Source organism: Pyrus communis, chromosome 5 (genome assembly GCF_963583255.1).
Source record: "Pyrus communis chromosome 5, drPyrComm1.1, whole genome shotgun sequence".
Lineage (NCBI taxonomy): Eukaryota > Viridiplantae > Streptophyta > Magnoliopsida > Rosales > Rosaceae > Pyrus > Pyrus communis.
Genome location: NC_084807.1, coordinates 5,023,415 through 5,030,341, shown reverse-complemented (window position 1 = coordinate 5,030,341; position 6,927 = coordinate 5,023,415).

Below are 6,927 nucleotides of genomic sequence, written 5' to 3'. Positions count from 1 at the left end.
ACCAAAAATCGGGTATCTCGAGTTCGATGTGAAAACAAAGGTATTCTTACCTGAAATGGGTATGGTTGGACTCCAATGAACCTCACGAGCATGGATATGTACTTTGTTTCTTCGATCTGTGAAGATTCGATGTGTTTGTGTGTGTGTCCGTACGTTTGGATGGAAAATGGGAAGGGAAATGGCACGGGACAGGGAAAGGGTGAGTGTGTGTGTGTGGGGGGGGGGGGAATGTGTGGTCCACCATCAGCCAACAACCAACCAAAAACAACCACACAACGTAAAGAAATCGCACTAGGGGCAAAATCGTCTTTTCACACTTACGTTTTTTAAAATTTTCGGAACGGGCTGTCACACCCGCCTCACTAATGAATCTCCTATGTTAGAACTATCGAGGGATCCAACAAGTTTAGGCGATGCAAAACATTGTGTGGCTAAAAGATCCTAACTTGGTCTTTCTTTGTGAAACCAAGTGTTCAGTTAACTCTTTGTAAGTTCTTAAAGTCCAGCTTGGGTTTGATTGTTTTTTTGGTGTTAACGCCCTAGGTCAATCTGGAGGGCTATGTTTTTTGTGGAAAAAATGAGAGCAATGTCCGGATTCTCTCCAAGTCCAAATCTCACATTGATTCTGAAATTGGAGGCATTGGGGACTCTGAACATTGGCGATTTACAGGTTTTTACGGGAATCCGGTGCAAACTAATTGACGGTACTCATGGAATCTTTTACGCCAAATTTCCTCTGCCATGTCTATTCCGTGGGTGGTTGGTGGAGATTTCAACGAACTTCTCTACTATGGGGAAAAGGTTAGAGGTGCTACTCAATCCATTGGTCAAATGCTGGATTTCAAGGAGGCAATGAGCGACTGTAATCTCCAGGACCTGGGGTTTATTGGCAATCCCTTAACTTGGGTCACTTCCAGGAGTGGTGGAATTAAGGAGAGATTTGACCGCTTCCTTGCTACTGACTCCTGGAATGATGCTTACACAAACTTTAAGGTTCGTCATTTGGAGTCGTATAACTCAGACCATGTTCCAATTCTCCTCACTACCAAGTGCAGCCCAGTTACTCTGCGGTTCATATCTCATTCTTTTCAGTTTGAGGAGTACTAGACTCACCATCCAGAGTGTGCGGAGGTGATTCGTTCGGTGTGGAATCACGATATAATTGGATACCCTATGTTTCAAGTGGTTGAGAAGATTAAGGCTACTCGAACTGCTCTTCTTTCATGGCAACGTGCAACTTTCAAAGCTTGCCAAGTCGAATTGAGTAAGGTCTGCTTTAAATTACATTCTATTGATTGCCAGCCTTTTTCGAATTACACTATTGTAGAAAGACAGGTTCTTGTTTAGCAACTTGACTCATTCTTGGCCTAAGAGGAGACCTATTGGAGACAAAGGTCCAAGACCGGTTGGATGCATCATGGTGACTGAAATACCAAATTCTTCCATCGAAGGGCTTATGTTCGTAGAAGCAAGAATTGTATTGTCGGTTTAAGGGGCATCAATGGTGTATGGTATGATAATGATATGGGAATAGTGTGACTAAGGACATGAATAATTCATTGATGCGGGATTTTGGGCCTGAGGAAATCAAAACAACTATCTTCTAAATGCAACCATCGACTTCTCCTAGTCCTGATGGCCTCCCTCCCCTGTTCTTTAAAAAATTATGGGTTATTGTCGGAGATGATGTGACACGTGCGATCCTTTCTTTCCCTAATTCCGGTAACCTCCTTAAGGAAGTGAATTATACTTACATTGCTCTCATTCCGAAGGTGAAGACCCCGGAGGATGACTCAGCTCTGGCTTATTAGCCTCTGCAATGTACTATTTAGGATAGTTTCCAAGGTAATTGCGAACCGCCTCAAGCCATTACTCCATCATGTGATCTCCCATCACCAGAGCGCCTTTGTCCCAGGCCGACATATTTCGGATAACATAATTCTGGCTATGGAGTTATCTCACTTTATGTTCAAGTGCCGCATGGGCAAAAAAGGTTTCTTATCATGGAAACTTGACATGAGCAAAGCTTATGATCGAATTGAGTGGGGTTATTTGAGGAATGTTCTTCTCCGACTTAGTTTCTGCCGTAAGGGGATCGATCTGATTATGACTTGTGTCTCGACAGTTTCTTACACTTTTCTAGTTAATGGCATTCCAAAATGATATCTTCACCCATCGAGAGGCATGAAGCAAGGAGACCCGATGTCCCTATACATGTTCCTCTTTTGTGCCGAAGGTCTTTCGGCTCTGATTGCCAAAAAAGAATGTGAATGACTCATCCAAGGTATTTCTATTTGTTCAGTGGCTCCCCACATCAGTCATCTCTTATTTGCGGATGATAGCTTCTTGTTCGCAAAAGCTACTATGGATGAGTGCCACCAAATTTTGCTTATTCTCCGCAGCTACAAAGTCGCCTTAGGCCAAATGATTAATCTACACAAGAGTGAAGTCTCCCTTAGCATAAATGTAAAAAGAAACACGCACGACTCTATAGCCTCCAAACTTGATGTAACTCGAGTGGTGAGACATGACAAATACTTGGGTTTCCCGACATTTGTAAGGTGAAATAGGGGACAATGTTTTAATTTTATCAAAGAACACCTCTAGAAGCATCTCCAAAGTTGGAAATGAAAATTCTTAAGCTCGGCAGGTTGGGAAATCCTTGTCAAGGTGGTTACTTAGGCAATCCTTCTTTACGCCATGAGTTTTCTTTTACCTAAATATTTTTGTGATGAACTTAATGGTCTTGTTACACGGTTCTGGTGGAATAGATCCGATGATGGCAGGAAGATCCATTGATTGGCTTGGGACAAGCTGTGTCTTCCCAAGTATGATAAGGGTATAGGCTTCGGGAATCTACATGTTTTCAATCTTTGGATGCTTGCCAAACAAGGTTGGAAGTTGTCAACTGAACCTAACTCTTTGGTGACACAAGTCCTTCACGTCAAATATCTTCCTCTTCCCTTTTTTTTTTTTTTTTTTCCAAGCAAAGGTTAAGCCCAGTGACTCATTTGTTTAGAGAAGCTTATGTGCTAGTCGAGAGGTGCTCACTAGGGGATCAAGATGGCAGGTAGGCTCCGAAGAAAAGATTAAAATTTGGGATGACAAATATATTCCTTTGTCGTCATCATTTCATATTTTCTCCCCCAAGCCTCATGTCTGCCTTATTTCTCTGGTCAGTGATCTCATTGATATGGAAGGGAAATGCTGGAGAACCAATGTCATAAGGACTTGATTCTCAGATTTGGAGGCCAAACTCATTCTCTCTATTCTCATTAACCATCGTCTACTGGAAGATAGACTCATTTGGCACTTTGACAAAAAAGGTTTATTTTCTGTGAAAAACTCATATCATGTGGCACTTGACTTGGTTTCTGGTAGGATCAATCGAGATTCCTCCTCAGGTTTGTCTGACCTTTCCTTGCTTTGGAAGAGGATTTGGGGAGCCAAAATTCTGCCGAAAGTTTGAATGAACGCGTGGCGCATTTGCAAAGACATTGTCCCAACGAAATCCAATCTGGTAAAGCGTCGCATAACCTTTGACTTTCTAAGTGTACTTTGTGGCAGTGTTGGTGAATTAGGAGTCCATATTCTTTGTGACTACCCTTTTGCAACTTGTGTGTGGAGTTTTTCTCCTCTGGGCCGTCTACCTTGTGGCCCTTCATTCTCCTCAGCCTGTGATTGGATGATGTATCTTTTTCCCAAACTTGACAAGCATAATTTTGATTTAATTATAATGCTTTCTTATGTTATTTGGAGCGTTATGAATACTATGCTTTGGTCAGGTAACTGTGACCCCTTAACATCGTGGTTTCTCACACCATCTCCTGGTGGCAAAACTTCCAACTTGCCTCCACTCCTACTTCAGCTGCTAGCTACTCTTCAGACTTATCGACCATGAAGTGGGTGAAGCCTAGGCCTGGTTTTTTGAAACTTAATGTAGATGGAGCTTAGAATGCGAACTGTCTCATTGATGGTGTATGTGCGGTTCTCTGAGACACTGCGGGCAATTTTGTAGCAGGCTTAGCTAAGTTTTTCCCTCACGTTCCTTCTCTTCTCTTTGCTCAGGCTTTGGCGGTCAGGGAAGGTTTTGCCTTGATGTCTTGATGGTGTATGTGCATTTCTCCCGAGACACTGTGGGCAATTTTGTAGCAGGCTTAGCTAAGTTTTTCCCTCATGTTCCTTCTTCTCTCTTTGCTGAGGCTTTGGCGGTCATGAAAGGTCTTGCCTCGACGTCTTCCAGGGGGTTTTCACAATATAGTTATTGAGAACGATTCACTACAGATCACCCAATCTCTTCGATCTTCTTCGTCAGACCTTTCTCCTATTAGTCTCAACATCGAGGACTCTAGAGAGCTTTCCATGGGGATCACTGGAGTTTGTTTTACCCATATAAAACATCAAGCAAATGAAGTTGCTCATCGACTTGCCCGTTTCAGTCTTTCGTCTAGTAGCCCTTCTATGGGGTTTGAGGAACCAACGGACTTCATTTTAGATGTTTTATTCGCAAATTGTAATTCTGAGCAATGACTGCTCCCTTTTTGTAATCCTTTTTCCCTTATCAATATATATCTCTATCGCCTTTGATTAAAAAAATGAAAAAAAAGGTTTGTTAGGTCTTAGTTTTCAAACGCAATTGAAGGCACTTTGAAAACATTTTAAAACTAGATAGAAGAGCTGGTCGCTCGGTTGCCAGATTGGTCGATCGGTTGGTCACCAGTTGCCGAAATGTCTCACCAGAATAATTGTTGGTTGCCTAAAAATATGGTAAGGTCGAGTGGAAAACATGTATAATTGAAATATAATAGCATTTCTAAAAGAAATTTGGTTGACTTTTTCGTTGATACCTAAACTAAAAATATAGTATTTATCGAAATTTGTCCTTAGAAAAAGTATTTAATATAAAAAGCCCATTTTGTTTTTTGGTGTTGTTATTAACACTGCAAAAAATCATTTGCACTCCAAACATACAAAAATATAAGTGAACATATAGTTGAAATGAAGACACACTGACATTTTTAAAGTACCAATAACACCCTTCATCTCTTTTAATGGTCATTTATCCTTACTACTTAGACTTGATATTAAGGGTTGGAATTAAAATATTAAAACTGCATCCATTTATTCTTCATCCTTGATATTTGGTGTACCATAATTTGGGTCACTACTTAACCCACAAAGTATGTAAGACTGGAGGAAACCTTTGTCCTATAAAAAGAATCCTAACCCTCACTTTAAAGAGAACCTCTCATTCCAAACCCTAGCCATTTTACCCTTTCAAAGGCATCAAACCTCGTCTTTTACAATGCAACCAACATTTACATAGTGGAATGGAAACTAAACCAATGTGGACATAGCCCCATCTCAAGATGAACCATGATACATTAGGGGTAGGCAAATAGGCCCTAGGTTCGCAGGGCAGGCCGGTTCCACGCAGTTCGGGGCAGGTCTAAAATTTGTAAAGACAAAACGGGGCGGGCTGAGGCAGGTTCACAAAATTATCGAGGTGGGGCGAATGCAAAAGCCTTAGGAAACAGGGCCCCGTTTGGACATGTTTCTCCCAATTTTCACAAAATTATCAGAAATCCCAAGTCTAGGAATTAGTCCCTTCCTCGACTCCCTCGACGGCTCGACCTCGACTCCAACTCTCAAATCTCAATCGTCTTCTCCAATCTCACCTTACAGAAATCACCTAGCCCATCACCGCTGTCGCGAGTCGCAACCAACACAACGACACCACCCATCCAGCCATAGCCATAGCCACCACAACATCGCTGCCCTCAGAAACTCAACCTAGAGAGAGAATAGATATAGAGCAAGAGAGAGAAGGCAAAAATGGCGTCATTGCTGAAATCCTTGGTGGATCCAAGGAAAAACTGGTTCGCCCACCAGCACATGAAGGTCGTCTCCTAACGCATCCGCCATTACGGTACACCTTCTCTTTCACAAACCCTAGCTTCTTTCTCACCCTATATGTATCTGTGTATGTATAGACCGATTTGATTGTATTAGATTTGAACTAAGCTAAATTGGTAATGAAAATTGAGGGCTTTGATACGACGATCTGTACAATCTCTACTACGATTTGGACATCAATGAGGCTTTGAGTCATTTGCCGAGGAAGATTATGGACGCTCATAACCACCACTAAATACCTCCCCAAGCATCTTCAGGTGCCTAGTTGATCATCATAGAAAAAAAAAAAAAAAAATCAAACGACCCATGAACCCAGCCCAAACCGACCCGTTTCAACCAGGTCGGGTTAGGTCTGGTTCCTGTGTTGAAATATGTTATCCCCGGCCCATTTCTTTTATACCTGAGTCTGGTCCGATCCCTTCAAAGTTAGGCCCGGCCCGACCCGTGCCCAGCCCTATGATACGTCGTCGTGTTTTTGTGCGTTTTTGTGATTTGTAGTTGAAATTAAGTTGGTCCAAGATTAATTTAATTTTGTGCATCAACCATATCAAATCGAAAGGTAAATGAGCATGAATTCTTTAGTCACCAAATGACCTCGAGAATATTTTATGTAATGTAAAAATAATCACTTTGAAAAAACTACAAGTCATCTATGAAATAAAGCAATTTGGTGCTTAATAAACTATTAAAACTGATCCGAGTATAATAACCAGTTTTTAAGCTTGAAAAAAAATAAACCGTGGGTGTATAATGAAGGAAATGGAAATGACATTGAAATGTTACTTCAAATATCTTTTATAAGAGCTACTTAGTACTACGGTTTAGTGATATTCATATTCACTTGTAAGTGAGAGGTATTACATTCGAGTTTAACCAAAGACGAATTTGAACCACATTATTGCTAACTGATCGTGAGACTTAACTCACTCCCTCACCTTGTAGATAATATCGTTTATTTAAAAAAAAAATCTTTATAAGAAAATACAACGAGATAGTTCTCTGTTTGGGTAG